At 44.3% G+C, this 9960-nt stretch overlaps 1 long non-coding RNA gene across 1 annotated transcript; it reads left to right on the top strand.

Moving 5' to 3' along the window:
* The first annotated feature begins 227 nt into the window (after positions 1-227).
* LOC129472195 (uncharacterized) lies at positions 228-9646 on the top strand. Its single transcript, XR_008653849.2, has 3 exons — positions 228-297; positions 8936-9073; positions 9371-9646. It is a non-coding gene; the product is annotated as an uncharacterized lncRNA (long non-coding RNA).
* Positions 9647-9960: the final 314 nt, after the last annotated feature.

Below are 9960 nucleotides of genomic sequence, written 5' to 3'. Positions count from 1 at the left end.
ATGGAGGTGGTGAGACATGATGACTGACATGGTTTGGCTGTGTCCCCACTCAAATACTTGAATTCCATCTCCCAGAATTCCCACGTGTTGTGGGAAGGGCCCGGGGGAGGTAACTGAATCGTGGGGAGCAGTCTTTCCCGTGCTATTCTCGTGATAGTGAATAAGTCTCACGAGATCTGATGGGTTTATCAGGGGTTTCTGCTTTTGCTTCTTCCTCATTTTCTCTTGCCACCACCATGTAAGAGATGCCTTTTGCCTCCCACCATGATTCTGAGGCCTCCTCAGCTATGTGGAACTGTAAGTCCAATTAAACCTCTTTTTCTTCCCAATCTTGGGTGTCTTTGTCAGCAGCATGAAAACAGACTAATCCAGTGACTTTGCAAGTTTAGGAATGAAAGAGAGGAGGTTAATGTTTGCTAGGCCAGAAGGAGGCATGTTCTTTGAATGTCACGGTATTTTGGCTGCCAAAGGGCTATCTTGTCCTCAAAAAGGCAAATACTACTCTTTTTATTTCCTGCTCCCATCTCCGCTATAGCAAATTGAACCACGTCTCTGCATCATAATCCTGGATATTATAATCGTCTACCTGAATCTGAAACAGACAATGAAACAGGATTGAAAGAAGGCTAAAAGGAAGGGTTGCATGTCTGTGACCATGTCTTTGTGTGTGTGAATGTGCACGTGTGTGCATGCATGTGCATGTGGGGAGCGGAAGGGGCAGGGAGTGCTTAGAAATTGTGTACCTCATCCCAGCAATGCCCTTTGCCACACTTGTGTTGTCAATTTCTCAAGTGATGGCTCCCATCCTTCACCTGTCCCCACTCAGCCCACGTGATGATCATCCTATGGAGGTGTGACAATAGCAGTTGCCCACAGGAAGTCCTGGGCCTGGGTCTCCTCTAGTCAGCAGGGGCTGCGGCTCCAGAGAAGTTGGTTAACCACAGTCAGGGTCAGGGGGTATCTCCTCTCCTGCTTCTAGATCACAGCCATGGCTGCTCCTACTTCTTTCTTAATTTTTTTAATTTCTAATGTTTGTGGGTACACAGTAGGTGTATGTATTCATGGGGTACATGAGATATTTTGGTATAGGCATGCAATGCGTAACAATCACAACATGGAAAATTGAATATCCATCCCCTGATGCTTCTACTTCTTGTCCTTACTGGAGAAGGACCTGTCTTCTAGTATTGTGTTGTGTCTGAGTCTGACCGCAGATCATTGTTGCTGGTTTTTTGTTGTTGTTGTTTTTTAGGAAACAGGATCTTCCTCTTTCCCCCAGGCTGGAGTGCAGAAGCGCAATCATAGCTCACTGCAGCCTCCAACTCCTGGGCTTAAGCGATCCTCCCACCTCAGCCTCCTGAGTAGCTAGGACTACAGTCACGCACCATTATCCTTGGCTAATTTTTAAATTTTTTGTAGAGACAAGGTCTCACTTCTTTTCTAAGTACGACCCCTTGGCCTACATTCCTGGCACAGAAACAACAAGCTGGTTAATGCTAATACCTTATTGTAATGGAGTCCTGGAGATCAAAGCCAGAGGATCAGGGGCAGCAAATCTCCAAGAGCCTGAAAGGCATTTTTCCTTCCGGCACAATTTTGACCCCCATGCCCTGTTTGTTCAGACGCTTCGTAGCTGTAATATAATCCTCTGGCTCCAATTGCAGCCTAATGCCAAGAAAGAATTCATGCTTATTTATTAAACCTTTACAAAGAGTAGAGTGGGATGACAATTAAGAACATAATCAAATCAAAGGTTAAGCTGTTTTATCATGCATTCCATCATCCACATAGCCCAGGTCTGCTGATTGAGAGACAAAGGGAAAGAGATTGCCCCTCAAACCATTGAGGCAACCTTGAAAAGGTGAGTAGAAGATCACTAAGTATGAAAAACAGCAGTGTTCAAAAGTACAAAGTTGTACAAAGTACCGAGTTGTAAAGAACAGATTTTGTTTGGAGGACATTAAGAAGCTAAAGGCTAGTATAATTTAGGCTGTGTTAGAGAATGCAGCCAGAGAGGCAGGTTAGGAATATATTATAAAGACTCTCTTCTACCACACAAGAAATTTGGATTTTATCACATGAATGGAATTGTTAAGGAGGAGAGCTGAGAGTCCTTAAGTAGGAGAGCTGCTGGATCAGACTTTTATTTATAAATGACAGATTCTAGTAAAGGCTGGGAGACTGAAAGGTAAAGGATGATAGGCAGAGGGTATGGAAAGAAGGGGAGAACTGGCAGAACAGTAGGAGGGAGAGAGGGGTCGAGGGAGGGGAGAGAGTCAAGGTGAACACCAAGATCGTGCCGGACAACTGGGTGAGTGGTAGTGCTATTAACAGAGACGGGGAGTACAAGGTAGGCAGCAGGTTTGGCAGGGGAAACACATGCTTACTTCAAACCTGTTTAATGTAGCTGGGTGTTCTCCAGAAGACACCCAGGAGGTAGGGGACTTCAAAACAAGAGGTAGAGGCTAGGGACATTTAGCACAGGTGGGGACACACCTATAGATGGAGAATCAAAATGGACCCTACCGGCCAGGTGAGGTGGCTCACGCCTGTAATCCCATCACCTTGGGAGGCCGAGGCAGGTGGATCATCTGGGGTCAGGAGTTCGAGACCAGCCTGGCCAACATGGTGAAACCCTGTCTCCACTAAAAATACAAAAATTAGCCAGATGTGGTGGTGTGTACCTGTAATCCCATCTACTCAGGAGGCTGAGGCAGGAGAATCGCTTGAACCCGGGAGGCAAAGGTTGCAGTGAGCCAAGATGGCACCGCTGTACTACGGCCTGGGCAATAGAGTGAGACTCAGTCTCAAAAAAAAAAAAAGGACAAGGAGCCATGTGTGCACTTATGAGCTACCAACTAGAGAGAACTTAGAATGGGAGGTGATCCAAGCTGTGAGAGCACAGTAGATGGCTTCAAGGAGGAGGTGTATGCAGACAGGCTCACTTGGCTCTCCCACAGCACACAAACAGCCATGGTGAAGGTGGAGAAAATGCCTCAGATGGAAGCAACTGAAATCCTTCCTCCTTTGTTTGACCCTGCCCACTGCCTTACAGCTTCATCTCTAGTCCAGATCTGTTTTATCTTATTTCTTTACAGATGGGGTCTGGCTATGTTGCCTAGGCTGATCTGGAAGTCCTAGGCTCAAGCAATCCTCCTGCCTCAGCCTTCTGAATACCTAGGACTGTAGGTGGGACTGCTCCACCATACCCAGCTTCTAGTTCAAATCTAGCCCTCTCCCTGACAAGGGGAGTAAGAACATGTGCGTAGGTTAGTCCACCTCTGGGCAGCTCAGTTGCTGCAACCTGGGAAGAAAAAATATAGTCATGTGTCACTTAATGAAGATACTATAAACCAAAATTAAAATTCCAAGTCCCCCAACAGACTGAATGGACACCCCCTCTCAGCCAAGGGCCTTCCAAAGAAACCCAAATAGCTAGTCCAGGCCATGATAGGATGGGGTTGCTGGACATGCCTCATTATACACTCTCCCTTTTAAAGTTCACACACAGCTGATCACCATTAACATTAAAATAGAGATCTTAAGACTGACAGAAGTCTGGGTGCAGTGGCTCACGCCTGTATCCCAACAATTTGGAAGGCTGAGGCGGAGGGATCACCTGAGGTTGGAAGTTTGAGACCAGCCTGACCAACATGGAGAAACTCCATCTCTACTAAAAACACAAAATTAGCCAGGCGTGGTGGCACATGCCTGTAATCCCAGCTACTAGGGAGGCTGAGGCAGGAGAATTGCTTGAACCCAGGAGGCAGAGGTTACAGTGAGCCGAGATCGCGCCATTGCACTCCAACCTGGGCAACAAGAGCGAAACTCTTTCTCAAAAAAGAGAAAAAAAAGATATTATAAACTATGTTATTATATGTGTCTCACAAATATTACTTTTAGGAACTACATTAATTATTTTCTTATGTTTGTTATGAAATAATGTAATTATTTTGTTATATTTGTTATGAAATAATTTATTTGAATAGATTATAATATATATGGTAAAAAAGCTCAAAATGCAAAAAAAGTACAGTTGTCCCTCCCCATTCACAGGGGATTGGTTCCAGGATCCCCTGAGGATACCAAAAACCTGTAGATGCTCAAGTCCCTTGTATAAAATGGTGTAGTACATTCGGCAGATACGGAGGGCCAAGAAGAAAGATGTCTCGCCGCGTTCCCATCCCTGTCTTCCAACCACCCAGCTCTCATCAAACAGTTCTAGTTTGTCGTGTGTACTTCCAGAGATATTTTGTGTATATGCAAAATGAATTTACAAATACATATTCTTCCTTCTTCTCCCCCTAGTGGCAGCAGACTATGCACACTCTCTGCACCTTATTTTTTTCACCTAACAGTGTATCCTGGAGCCTGTTCCAGATTGTCTAATTAAAGCAGGCAATTGGAATAGCTTTTTATTAGAATAGCAATTTCTTTGCACACAACAAATGGTGGCTTTCCCAGGGGCATCCAGATCCTCCCTTGAGCCAAAATGACAGGAAGCAAGTGGCCCACCTACCAGGTCTGCCCATGGAAACCAGGAATACAAACTCTGAGATTCCTGTCTCTTGCCCACAGTGTGGGGATGCTTAGGAGGCAGAATATCTCATTAATAAATGGAGGCAGCATGTCCAGAGAAAACAAGACTGAAGAATGAACTTCGCTCCAGAAATAAGGTTGCTTTCTGTCTCCTGCCCGCCAGCTTGTGCAAGTCCAGGTGCTCTAGAAAACTGCCCCCCCAATTCCCCAGCCTTCCATCTCCCGAATACCTCAAATGCAGATGGGCTGATCCAAGGATGCTGTGACCAGGGCCAACAAACATCCCCGTCCCCCATCACCCTACCATCACCTTGCCATGGCCTTTTCCTCCTAGGCTTCTAGAAATTTCCTAGTTAGCGAGACAGTCTTCTGCCCTAGCTCAATCCTCTAGTGTTTTAAGGTGTGTGTTGCCTTAAATCAGATCAACTAGCCCATGTGTTGAATACTCAGAAAGGCACTAAAAATCTAAGATTTGACATAATAATGATAATACTAAGAGTCCCATAAAGAGGCAGATTGTTGAAGAGAAATGTGGACGGCCTCCTGAAGTATTTGTTGGGGACAAACTTTTCCTATTTGCCTAAACTACTAAGAACCATCTCCACTCCCACTTTGACCCCAGACAAATGGAAAGGGTGCATTTATCATGTCTACTGTGTTGAGGAGATCCTAAGAGCCACATTGTATGGCTCTGGGTTTCAAGGAACATACAATCCCCTATTTGCCAGGCACAGGGCCAGGCACTACGGATACAGAGATGAGCAAGGCAGGGGCTCATGAACCAGGAGGTAAGATGAGACGCTGGCATGAAAAATCAACTAGACAGGGAGGGTTAATGAGTACCAAAAAAAATAGAATGAATAAGACCTACTGTTTGATAGCACAACAGAGGACTATAGTCAACAATAACTTAATTGTAAATTTTATTTTTTACTTATTTTTGAGATGGAGTCTCACTTTGTCACCCAGGCTGAAGTGCAGTGACGTAATCTCAGCTCACTGCAACCTCTGCCTCCCGGTTCAAGTGATTCTCCTGCCTCAGCCTCCTGAGTAGCTGGGATTACAGGTGTCCACCACCACACCCACCTAATTTTTGTATTTTTTAGTAGAGATGGGGTTTTGCCATGGTGGCCAGGCTAGTCTCGAACTCCTGACCTTAGGTGATCTGCCTGCCTCGGCCTCCCAAAGTGCTGGGATTACAGGCATGAGCCACTGCATCCAGCCAATTGTACATTTTAAAATAACTAAAAGAGTGTAATTGGATTGTTCGTGATACAAAGATAACTGCTTGAGGGGATGGATAGCCCATTCTCCATGATGTGATTATTTCACATTGCATGCCTGTATCAAAACATCTCATGTACCCCGTAAATATATACACCTACTACGTACCCACAAAAAATATTTTTAAGTCAACTATACAAGAGCTATCACTGGGTGATAAAGAAAGATTGCCAAAAGAATAACACAGATTGACTTTTAAACTATGGGTCTTGACTCATCAGTGGATAATAAAAGCGAGTTTGGTGGACAGTGGATGTGACCAGAAGTTTTTTTAATGGAGTAGAATAGAACGGAAAACATTAAGGCATACAGCACATACTTTGGATATTGTTTTGTGAAACCTTTGTTTTCAGTTTTTTGTCAAGTCATATGTGTTCCCGTCATGATATGAATATATTTTTTATTGTGGTTTACAGACACAAAGTTTGAAAACAGCTGATACCACAGGAAGGAGTCACCAGTGTAAATTTTAGAAACCTGGAAATAAGTCCCTCAAAAGCACAGGATGTAGCACAGAGTAGGTGCTCCAAAAATGTTTATTGAGGCTGGGCACGGTGGCTCACCTGTAATCCCAGTACTTTGGGAGGTTGAGGCAGGCGGATCACTTGAGGTCAGGAGTTTGAAATCAGCCTGGCCAAGGTGGCGAAACCCTGTCTCTACTAAAAATACAGAAATTAGCTGGACGTGGTGGTGCACACCTGTAATCCCAGCTACTCGGGAGGCTGAGGCATGAAAAATGCTTGAACCTGGGAGGTGAGGTTGCAGTGAGCCAAGATCATACCACTGCACTCCAGCCTGGGCGACAGAGCAAGACTATCTTTTAAAAACAAATGGTTATTGAGGCTGCACATGCTACAGGACTTGAAGATAAGGCCTATTACAGCAAGGTGGACTCAATGGCCCTGAATAAGTGAGGGGAAATTCTTGGTATCCATGTGGGGGCTGCTCAGGCAATATATTTTATATTGGGAATTCCTCTACTTTGCTCTGAGCTAACTGCCAGCACTTGTCTAGGTCTTTCTCATCTCAGCTATGGACCAATGAAAAGGCCTCCAAACTGGTAGTCCCTCTTCCACTCCAGCCCTCTGTATCAGCCAGGAGTCTGTTCAGCTGTAACAGGAATCCCTACCTCAGTGGTTGAAACAAGTAGATTTATTTTTCTTATGTAACAAAAAGTCTGGATGTGGACAGACTAGAGCTTATATGGCTGCTCAAGAGTGTCATCTGAAAACCAAGCTCCTCTATCTGCCTGCTGTGTGTGTATATATATGTATATTGGCATGAAACTTTCACCCTCATGGTTGCAAGATGGCTACTGCACCTCTAGGCATTGTATGCTTTTCCCAGGCAGGAAAAATGAGAAAGGGTATAGGACAAAGGCACATACCTTTTATCAGTAAAACAATAGCCATCACTGAGACTACTAAAGTCCTCTCAGTAGATTTCCAATTATATCTCATTAGCCACTTGTACTATCACTTGGCCACCCCTGTGGCAAGGAAATAATTCAATTTGCATTTTTGGCTGAACACATTGCTGCCTTCAACAAAATCAGAGTTTTGTTAGTAAAGAATTGATATCTGTGCAGGGCATGGTGGCTCACACCTGTAATCCCAGCACTTTGGGAGGCCAAGGCAGATGGATTACCTGAGGTCAAGAGTTCAAGACCAGCCTGGGCAACATGCTGAAACTCCATCTCTGCTAAAAATACAAAAATTAGCTACGCGTGGTGGTGCAGCCCTGTAGTCCCAGCTATTCAGGAAGCTGAGGCAGGAGAATCACTTGAATTCAGGAGGCGGAGGTTGCATTGAGCTGAGATCATACCACTGACTCCAGCCTGGGCAACAGAGTGAGACTCAGTCTCAAAAAATTAAAAATTAAAATAAAATTTAAAAAAACAATTGATATCTGGAAGTGTCTGCCACATCCCCTTCAATACAGTCTCTGCTTCAAACCCTTCAATGGTTTTCCACTGCTTTTAAGAGTAAATCTGAAATATTTAAAGTTATCCTAAGTGAAATAACTCAGAAAAACGTTTTTTAAGTAAAAATAAAAATGTAAAAATAAAAAAAATAGACCAGGTGTAGTCGCTCATGCCTGTAATCCCAGCACTTTGGGAAGCTGAGATGGGAGGATCACTTGAGGCCAGGAGTTCAAGACCAGCCTGGGCAACATAGTGAGACTCTGTCTTTATTATAATAATAATAATAATAATGAAACCCTTAAAGTTACTCTATGGACTGAATTGTGTCCCCCAACCACACACAAAAAAATTCATATGTTGAAACCTTAACTCTTGGTACCTCAGAATGTGACTGTTATTGCATATAGGGCCTTCAATGAAGTAATTAAGCTAAATGGGAGTCTTTATGGTGGGCCCTAATCCAATCTGACTGGACCCCTATAAAAAGAGGAGATTAGGACATACAGAGAGATACTAGGAATGTGCAGGCACAGGGAAAAGACCATGTGGATGAGGCAGGAGAATAGGGTCTGGAGGCAGGGAAGCTAAGGCCAATTCACGCTGACTTTCTAGAACTAAATCAAAAGGAAGACCTCAACTTTCCACACCTAAGTAACAAACGGACTGGAAGCTACTCCCTTTGCAAACTGCCCCCCACTTTTTATGCGTGGCAGATGGAATATTGAAAGCACCTCTGATTGGTTGCTTTCTGCAACCAATCAGATGTTTGCATAGGAGTGTAACTTGTAACTTCACTTCAGCTTCTGATTGGTTGCTTACGGCAACCATTCAGATGGATTGCAGGCCTTGTCTTCCTTTGCATAGAAGCGTAACTTTGTAACTTCATTTTAGTCTCTGAATGGTTGCTTTCCACAACCAATCAGACATTTGCAAAGAGTGTAACCTTTGTAACTTCACTTCACTGATTGTGGGCCACTACTTCATTTGCATGGGGTATACACCAAGAGGCCAATGGAAAACCTCTAGAGGATATTTAAACCCCAGAAAATTCTGTAGCTGGGCTCTTGAGTCCCTGTGCTTGGCCTGCTCCCACTCTGTGGAGTGTACTTTTGTTTGCAATAAATCTCTGTTTTTATTGCTCATTCTTTCCTGGCTTTGTTTGTCCATTTTGTCCAATTCTTTGTTCAGAATGCCAAGAACCTGGACACCCTCTGACGGTTAACATGCAGACACTGAGAGAAGGTGGCCACCTGTAAGCCAAGGAGAGAGACCTTAGAAGAAACCAAACCTGCCAATACCTTGATCTTGGACCTCCAGCCTCCAGCCGTGAGAAAATAAATAAAATAAATTTCTATTGTTTAAGCCACCCAGCCTGTGGTATTTTGTTATGGTAGCCCCAGCCGACTAACACAGTTGCTTAAGAGAGCTGGGTGTGATCTGGATCCCTGCTAACCTAGGGTTCACCCTTTCACCATTCTCCTTTGCTCATGGCCCTCCAGCCACACTGGTCTTTTCTAGTTTCTAGAAGGTCAGCCCCGTTCCAGGCTCTGGAGCTTTGAATGCACTGTTCCTTCTAACTGTGCCCCCTGCTTTTTAAGTGACTGGCTCCTTCTTGTCTCACAGGTCTCAGCTGACATATCATTTCTTCAAAAGTGCCTTCCTGACCACCCCGTGGAACAGAAGTGTCTCCCTATCCCTGATATTCTGTATCCCTGGCCATGGTTTGTTCTTTATAAATTTTTATCGTATTTTGTGATAATTTTGTTTGTTTACTTTTGTCAAGTCTTTTGTTTGTCTTTCCAATAGTAGACCTTAAACTCCCATGAAGGCAGAAACGTGCCTGTCTTACTCATTGTTATATCCCAGTGGCCTAGCACATTCTAGACCTTCAATAAATAATTTCTGAGTGAATGCAATGTGTGTCATCTGGTATTTTCTGTTGCTTAAATGTATTATTTATTTATGTATTGAGACAGGGTCTCACTCTGTTGCCCAGGCTGAGTGTGGTGGTATACTCATGACTCACTGCAGCCTCGACCACCTAGGCTCAAGTGATCCTCCCAACTCAGCCCCCTGAGTAGGTGGGAGGGACTACAGGTGCACACCACCATGCCTGGCTAATTTTTTTTTTTTTTTGAGACTGAGTCTCGCTCTGTTGCTCAGGCTGGAGTGCAGTGGCACAATCTCGGCTCACTGCAGCCTCTACCTCCTGG

The sequence above is a fragment of the Symphalangus syndactylus genome, chromosome 2 (assembly GCF_028878055.3).
Source record: "Symphalangus syndactylus isolate Jambi chromosome 2, NHGRI_mSymSyn1-v2.1_pri, whole genome shotgun sequence".
Classification (NCBI taxonomy): Eukaryota; Metazoa; Chordata; class Mammalia; order Primates; family Hylobatidae; genus Symphalangus; species Symphalangus syndactylus.
This window is presented reverse-complemented; position numbering and strand designations above follow the sequence as displayed.